A 9,007-nucleotide genomic window follows, 5' to 3' on the forward strand; every position below is an offset into this window, starting at 1 on the left:
ACAGTATCCCCCCCCCCCCCCCCCCCCCTCCCCTATATTGGAGCCTGATGGGGGTTGGTAGAGTTGTAAGAATATTTCATGTTGTTTTCTTTGCATGTGTTGTAATATTCATTCTGTTGTAACTTTTGTTATTGTTGCTAGACATCAGAGTATCTTGGTATTATTTTTTGGAATTTCACTTTTAAAGACATGTTGAATAATATAGCTTGTCAAAATAATTGTAAATGTACATTAGTGTATGTATAAAGTATTTTGATACATTTTTTTTAAGAAGGTATTTTGATACATTTTTACTTAAAATATCATTTGCATCAAGCTGATCTGAAGTTATTATTACCATTATTTTTTGGTCAATAGTACCTGAAGTAAGTTCAACAGAAACATACAACAACATTTGTTTCTTTTGATTTGTATTTTGTAATGATTATTTTCCCAATATAAATCATGGATATTATGTTACGTTATCTGTAAACCGAAGAGTATTTCTATTACATGCCAAGGAAAACAAAAAGGACAAGGTTTCAGAAGTTACAACTACCGATTCCTACCTACAAGGAGTTGGCAGTTGGTGGGTCCTAATAGAAATATTTGCCATTATTTTTTTTTTATTACATGTATATGGTTTGAGATAATTTGTCACTATTATTTCATGTGGCTGTGGCTCTCCACTGTGCTTATAACCAGTTTGTGGGTCGAGTATAGTTTATGGGTGATGATTTCCTTGAGTTTTGTGGGTCGATTTCGCCGGATTCATTATGTTTCGACGTTTTAAAATGGCCGGTTTTGGGTTTTAATTTTCACCCATGATTTTGAGGGTTTTAGGTCATTTTGATGTTATGGATCAAAAGAGGGAAAAATTTGAAGAAAAACCCCTTTTGAATCATCGAAAACGGAGTTCCGGAGGTCAAGATATGACCAGGTCAAGTCTCGGGTCTATTCGGGTCATTTTGCAAGTGGCCGGAGGTTAGGGAAGAGTGAAACAAGTTGTCGTTTTAGTGTGTCAAAGAAAAATAACATGTCATTTTAAGCCTTAGATTTGTTTCCGCTTTTAATAAACGACTTGTCGTTTTTATTTATGCCCCAAAATGAAATGTCATTTCAAGGGACAAAAAAAAAAAAAAGGCGTTGGCGCAATTAATGCGCCAGTTGGAGCACACTTCAAACGCGCTAGAAAGAGGCGTGCACCAGCATGCTGAGCCGCGCGTCAGCGCGCGTGTCAGCGCCCAGGTGGCGCGTGTGGGACCCATTTTTGGGCCAAATTCTACCCTATTTTGTGATTTTAACTCCGTTTCGACCGTAATTTTCACCGTTGTGCTCCGTTTTTCATTTCCTAAATGATTTATTTTGGGTTTGGGCCACCATAAAATCATGTTTTAAATATTTTTATACTATTGATTGTATATTTTTATGGGTGGCTAATTCTCACAATTTTTAAACAAATTTTTTCTGGGCATTTCGTATACAATTTGTTTGATGATTGACGCCATAAAAGGTATATTATGCTTTTATTATTATATGACATATGTAATTGTGAGAATTCGACAATAGTGAATGTTTATGTACTCACCTGTCGTGAGTTTAAACATGTTAAATTGTCTATGTTACGGAGCTCTCCCACAAAATTTAACATTTTCGTTTGAAAAAGGGCATTGGGATACACACACTCCTTACATGGATTCACATGAACTACCAAAAAATATTTTATTTAAATATTTGTTTATTGTAATAATTTTTATATATTTTCAGGGTAGTTTAAATGTTGTACTCCATATTATATGGTCATATTTTATTTGTTCTCCCACATAATTTGATATTTTGGTAAATAAAATTTAGACATGTTTGTTCAGAGTTTACAGAATTTACAAATTCTTACATTCGTACACAGGGAGGATGACCACAATCCTCTCCAAGTCAGGTAGTAGCAACTCAGCTACTCCGCACTGCTTCTAGAATCGCCTGAGAGGGGTTTAACATTTATAAAATAATAAAACGTGAGTGAAAGGCCCAGTAGGATATATTTTGAAATGACTTTGTAAATAAGTAAATAAATGAGTAAGCAAGTAAATAAATAAATAAGACATTCAGTTCCAACACAACAGCCGGAACCTCACATCATTTTCCTTAAAGGAAATATAATTGAAAATCTCTGTATTACAGGCATCAGCAAGTAATTTATACTTTGATAAATTATTTACACAACCAAGTGCACAAGCCATATCACCCCGGGCCGGGTTTCGGGTCCTGCCCCCAAGGATGAACTCTCCACATCCTGTCTAGGCCATCAGCCGGTTTACCAATTCAAAAGATCTCTTGTCTTAAGAAATCATTCATTAAACTTTATGAAACAGTTCATTATATTCCCCAGAATCTACACAACCCATGGGGGTTAAAATATTTTTCTTTCGCAAACATGCCATTTCTTTAAAACATTTGCAAGGCCAAAAATCCTTTTAAAAACAGGCTCACAAAGAAAGGGGTAAGAAATCCTACCTCGTAAATATCAAACCTGGCTAGCGTTACTCTATTATGGCTTTCACTTCCTCAAGCCCCTCAATCCGAGTCCTCAGCTAGCACTGATACAAAACCATGCTTTAGGATCCAATTCACATTCCTAAAGCAATTTCAATCTCAATTATACTATTTGATTTCCTATTAGTGTGCCATAATTCAATTATTGGTTTCATAAACCATTTCATGTTTCAAATAATCATTTCAAGGGTTTTCAATCTCAAAATATGGACTAAAGATGCTAATCCATTTACTCTAGGTCCCCGAATGAAGCTAATTTGGGTTCCCCTAAAAAACTGAGGTCAAAACAGGATTTTTAGGCAAAACAGGGTCAAATCTAGTGTAGACCGGTCGATCGGTGACAGCGCAGTGCAACACCCCCAGTCGGCCGGTGGTGAGCAATTTGGTCGACCGCATGGGTCGATCGGTATACCCAATGCGGTCAACCGCACAGGTCGACATGTGAAGAACAGCAGGCGAAGAAAACCCGCGAAATCAGCCTAAAAACCTGCAAATCTAAGTCCAAATCGAGATATCTAAAAGGAAAACCACTAGATCCGGGTTCTAAGTATTAAATCAAGTCCAAAGAACCCAAGATCTTCAATTTCTACCATGGTTTTACTCAAAATCCATCAAAATCCATTTCGAACCAAAAATAAGTTTTTAAATCTGAAAATCTGAGTTTTAAGAGAAGTTTTTTAGATATCTTACCTCAAATCCTTCTCTTGGCGTTGAAAACTTTTGAAAATCCTTCTTTGGTTCGACATCCGGTTAATTTACGAGAGAAAACGAAAGAGAGAATGAGGGAGTGCGAATGGGAGTGAAGCGAGAGAGTGAGGTGCACGGAAAGGAAAAGGAAATGAAGGGAAAAGAAAAAAGAAATGGACAGGTGTCACAAAAATTTAAAAGGCAGTCCAGAAATGTGCCCATACACACTTCTGGGTAAAACTGTAAATACTGAGAATATTTAAATACCTTGGAATTATTTAAATTTACACCTCAGAAACATTTATTAATCAATAATCAATTAATTAAACTAGATTAGGCACACTAATAAATCTTAATTACCTTAATTAATCTCGTTTAATTCTTCGGGGTGTTACAAGACACTCGTTGCGTCCTTGACTGTGATGCGGAGTATGTGGCGTATCGTAAGGCTATTTGTGTGATGTGATTGTGAAACCTTATTTTAGCACTAGGAGTAGTTCACTCCATTTCTAAACTGGCTGAAACCGTGTTGTGAAAGTTTCATAATAGTACATTTCTCTTAGAACACTAGCATTGTTCGCTCAAGCATGATGATAATGTGTTCTATTTTGTGAAGAGAAATAGCAAAAGGCCTCATTGTTATTGAAAACATGCCTATAAACAACATGTTGGCAGTTCCACTAAAGGCTAGCCTATTAGGCGTTTTAAGAACACGAATCCCACTCGAAACTGTAAGGAGCCTGTAGTTGTATTGAGTTAGTGAGAGTTTACTGTCATTTGTGTGTGACATGTTGTTATTGATAAGTATTGCTTATGCCTCAAATAATACATGCATATTCATGAATCTGTCACTTTATATGTGATGTTGTGTTGACACACTTTTTAGTTGGCAAAGTGACAAGTTGAAAAGAGACCTCTGGTTGTTAGTCTCTATCATTGTTTTTTATCCATATATTAAAGTTGTCATCATGCTTTGATGAATCTCTAGCGCCAGATTATGTATAATGATTGTATCCTGTCGATACGTTATTATGCATAATTGTTTTCGGCTTGTGTTTATTATGTGAGATTCTTAGTTGATGCTTATGCTGTGATGAGTGAATATTTGTTGTATGATTATGTCGTCCAAGTGGGAGACTGTTGGAATATTTTTATGTGGACTTCCATAATCATAATAAGTCACTCTGTATTTAATATCTCAGAATATTTAGTCAGCCCATTGGACTAAATACCCTCTCCATTGAATATTGCTTAAAAGCCCTTAGGTCCATTTGGTTTATATAGGCACCACCCCTTCTTTAGAGAAGGGGGGCTTGAGCTTGTGGGGCATTTTTGGGGTGTATGGCCGACCCTTCTTCTTCCTTTTGCAGGTTCTCCATGGATTCCGGCAGGCCATTGACGTTTTCCGGCTACCATGAACGGCTTGTCTCCGCTGCCCACCAGAATATGAGGAATGCCTAAATCCCAAATAAGAATTTTGTGGCATTTTCAGATTTTAGGCTAGATTAGTTATTATGATCTTGTTTAGATCATGTTTAGATCATTTTAAATCTAGCAGATACTTCATGTTATTTGATAAAAGGAACGAAATGTTAAAAGCATGAATAATAGCTATTTGACTGATTATTCGATTTTTTATGTGTAAAGTATAATTTTTAAAAGGTAAAATAGTGTTTTGAAGTTTAAAGTTGATGAATTTTCTTAAATCCTTCTAGTAACGAAAGGATCCAATCTATTCACCTCTCATGTCTCTTCAATCAACCAATAAATTTAAGACTCTTTTTTTTAATCTCTTCTGTTAACCAAACACACTCTAATTTTGCAAGTATTACCATTTGAAATTTGTCTCCAGAAGACATGAAACAAAAGATAACTTTTTTTTTTTTTTTTTTTTTTTTTTTTTTTTTTTTTTTAAGTGTTTTTTGGATAATCCAAAAGATGAGAACGTCGGTAATAGATAGAACTTTAGAAATCTTTTGCTTTTATTAGATGTACAATAACAAAGTATTTTCAAAGGAAGATTCAATGAATATATACATGATTCTATTATTTCTAGGCATTCATTGCCTTTAGATGACCATGTAATTATGGAAAACAGCGTACGCATAATACTAGATTTTGAATTTTGATAATCATATATTGGTTGGCAATCGCCCTTGTTAATATCCAACTGATGACCAAATTAGCTCCCGTGCATGCATGTGTTTCTTTTTAATTAAATCTTTAATTACTACTATACCAAATTATACCTTGTTGGCAGCGCGTTTATTATTTAAGGCCAAAGAGAAATTTCTTTATTTTCATAATCATGTGCATGGGGATATAACCCACCAAAAAGAAAATAAGGAAAGAAAGAAAAAAAAAAAAAAAGAAAAAGAAAAGAATGAATCACTGTCAAACCCTGACGCTAAAGCACACTTTTTGAATTATATATCTTATTATATGAGAAATGTTAACCTTATTATTTCTGTTACACTTTTTATCACTTTTTAAAGTCATTATTTTACGCATAGAATCTACTAGATTTTTAATTATATAGGCATGTTGATATTGCATCGCTGTAACTTAAAACTCATATATCTGTATATATATCATTTTTGATTCATCATTTACTCAAGTATTAATTAAATAGATTCTTTTTCACACACGCGAAAAGTGGTATATATGGTATACCAAGACCTCAATCCTTTTTGTGTTGTGGATGAAAAGAAAATGAGATATTTACATTTTTATACTCTGTATTTCAAGTTTATTTAAAAATTATATATTCAGTTTTTAATCTTATGAAATATATACATTTAAATTAGATTTAATACTCAAATTAGGTTTATTTAAAAATTATATATTCAATTTTTAATCTTATGAAATATATACATTTAAATTAGATTTAATACTCAAATTTATACATTTTCACAGTTAACTCTCAATTTTAAGCATAAAATATCTATAGCATCTTAAAATAAAAATGAAAGAAGAAAAAAAAAACTTTAAACTTAAGATTTTAACCTTAAAATGTCAAAAATACCATTGAAATGGTTTTTTTGTGTGTTTTTAATTTTTAATTTTTTGTAGTGTTAGAAAGTTTTTGGTTTACTTTCTCTTTTCTTTAAGGATAGTTTGGTCATTATTGACGGTGAAAATTCGTCAACAGAATAATAACGAGTTTCTTAACGGTTTGCACAAATTAAATAAGCTAAAATGCAATTAAAAGTGAAATTAAAGCAAGAACACACAAAATTTATAGTGGTTCACCATCGATTTGAGAGTTACGTCCACTGTAGGGAGGAGAGAAATTTTACTATATATCTTTAGAGGAATTACATGCACTAATGCTCAAGATGAGACTTAGGGATTTTCTGACGTATAATCCCTTATTTATACTTTAGATCATAGCCCCCGCTTGTTTCCTTACTCAAATTCGGGGATATTTTCATTATTTTTGGAATAATTTCTCAAAAAATAGAGATTACAATTAATTAGGACAATTTCTCAATTTGAATTTCATTTATTTAAATTACAAATAGTAAATCTCAGAGAGAATCCCTCAGATCTTTGTCTTTGTGTAGCCTCGACTCCATAGACTCTTCCTTTAATCTATTTGTATTGTCTGTGAGTGCGGTCGACGTCATGTCCCCTCCTCACAACAGTCGACATCATGTTCCCTCCTCACAACAGTCGACGCCATGTTTCCTTCTCACAACAATCGACCTCTTACTTATATTAGATGCGTCCTTGTAACGGTCGACTATTAATAAAGTTGTATGCTGACGTGGCTTTTAAGGATGAGCTGTCATTGATCATTTAATGCTCTTCTTTATGGCCTACAGGCCCCATTCAAAGTCTAATTTAGGGTTCAACGTTTTACGCTACAACAGTCATTTTAAAGTTTAAAATTAATTATTGATCAAGATAATATATATATTTGTATATTATATTAAATTTGAAGGTGTACATTTGATGAGATTAAAAACTGAAGCTATAAATTTTGAATAAACTTAAAACATAGAGTATAAAAATGTAAATATCCTAAAGAAAATTGATAGCTTACCAAACATAATTCATATGATTATGGCCATTGGCTATGGATATATGCAAAGTTAATCATGTCTTTCTTCCGAACGCGTGCAATGTAGAACATTGATATGGTCTAGGAGGATATCTTCTATCTTACTATATGATATGGTACTTTTAAGATATGGTTGATATGGTTTATAAAAGAGGATTGCAAAACGGTTCCGCGGAGCTATTAAGGATTTTTGTTTCTAAAAAGACATAAAATCTATTTTGGCCATAATTATTTGACAAACACCTAATCTTAATGCGTTAAAGTTTGGCATGATTGAAAGTTTCACTTAACAGTAATTCCATACCCACTTTTAATGTTGCGGTCTAAAGCATTCCGAGGAAAAGAAATGGTGATATAATATTGAAATAGGCAGGGGATGATAAAACTTTTATTACAATAATGCCAAGGCTTAATTAGATTTCCTTTTTTCTATATAATGAGGCATATATAGTTGTGGACCAACTCTGGTTTTTTTTTTTTTTTTTTTTTTTTTTTTTTTTTTTTTTAACAATATAAGCCCCCTTCAACAAAGTTATTTCAGTCTCATTTGCTTTCACTTTCCTTCTTGCCCTTTGTGCTTTAGAAGTGGTAGTGTAGTTGAGTTCACAAAGGCTTATAACTGCCTAGCTAAAGTTGCAAGAATAATTGAATTGGCCTAAAGAATATCTTAACTTTTCATCACGTCAAGTTCTACACACACACACACAGACACACTATATATATATATATATAGATATACATGCATACATACATATATATATATATATATCTACACACACATAAAGCCCTGGCTATAATGTTCCAAATCTAAATCTATAAAAATTACACTGTGACAAGTAACAATAATCGCCAAGTCATATTGTGCTTTTGCAAAGACTGCAAAAATGGCATTACTTTCTTCAGCAATATAATTCACCGCTTTGATGATATATATGTGTGTGTACATGTGGTGTGTATGAAAGGGAATAAGGTCAACAATTCGTTTACTATAAATTAAAAAATTAATTAATTAGATTGTATTGGTTCTTGAATTAAAGATGATCAAAATTAATGCCAAATTGCAACATACTATTAATTTTGGCTTACCATCTCAGCAGTAAATCCGCATTCTTGTCTCTAATGTTAAATTTCACAATTATAATCCCTCATCTCAGTTTAAAAAATAAAATAAACAAACAAATAACCATAATATATTTAAAAAAAAAAAACATTTAATAGATATCATGACCACCTTAAATAAAGGGATTAGACAACCTGCAATAAGTAGTATCAGATTCTGCAATATTCTAAATGTTGAACTCTTTTTAAAAAAATGAAAATGGATACAAAATCTTAGCATTAAGTGACCAGACAAAATTATAATTGACCATAGACCACATCATCATATATTATGGCAGATTGGCTCCTATAGATGTAGTACCATTTGGAAGTAAAGAATATGGCGTGAGAAAGATGTTAATGCCATTCAAAGTCAAAATGATTTGTACTAAAAAGTGGTGCGTTAGCTCACGAGAATTTCTCAATAAAACGGTTGAGCTATCTATCTCCTATTCTCAATCTTTGTTTTAAGAATTCGATTTGTTTTTAAATTGTTTTCAAATTAGATTTGCTTAACAGTTTTATTTCTGAGGATACTTTAAGCGGGTGTGTAATTCTCGGTATGCCTAGAATCAATGAGTATCATTCATTTGGGTATACGTACCACTGTATATATATATATATATA

The sequence above is a fragment of the Morus notabilis genome, unplaced genomic scaffold, assembly GCF_000414095.1.
Source record: "Morus notabilis unplaced genomic scaffold, ASM41409v2 Scaffold595, whole genome shotgun sequence".
Taxonomy (NCBI): Eukaryota; Viridiplantae; Streptophyta; class Magnoliopsida; order Rosales; family Moraceae; genus Morus; species Morus notabilis.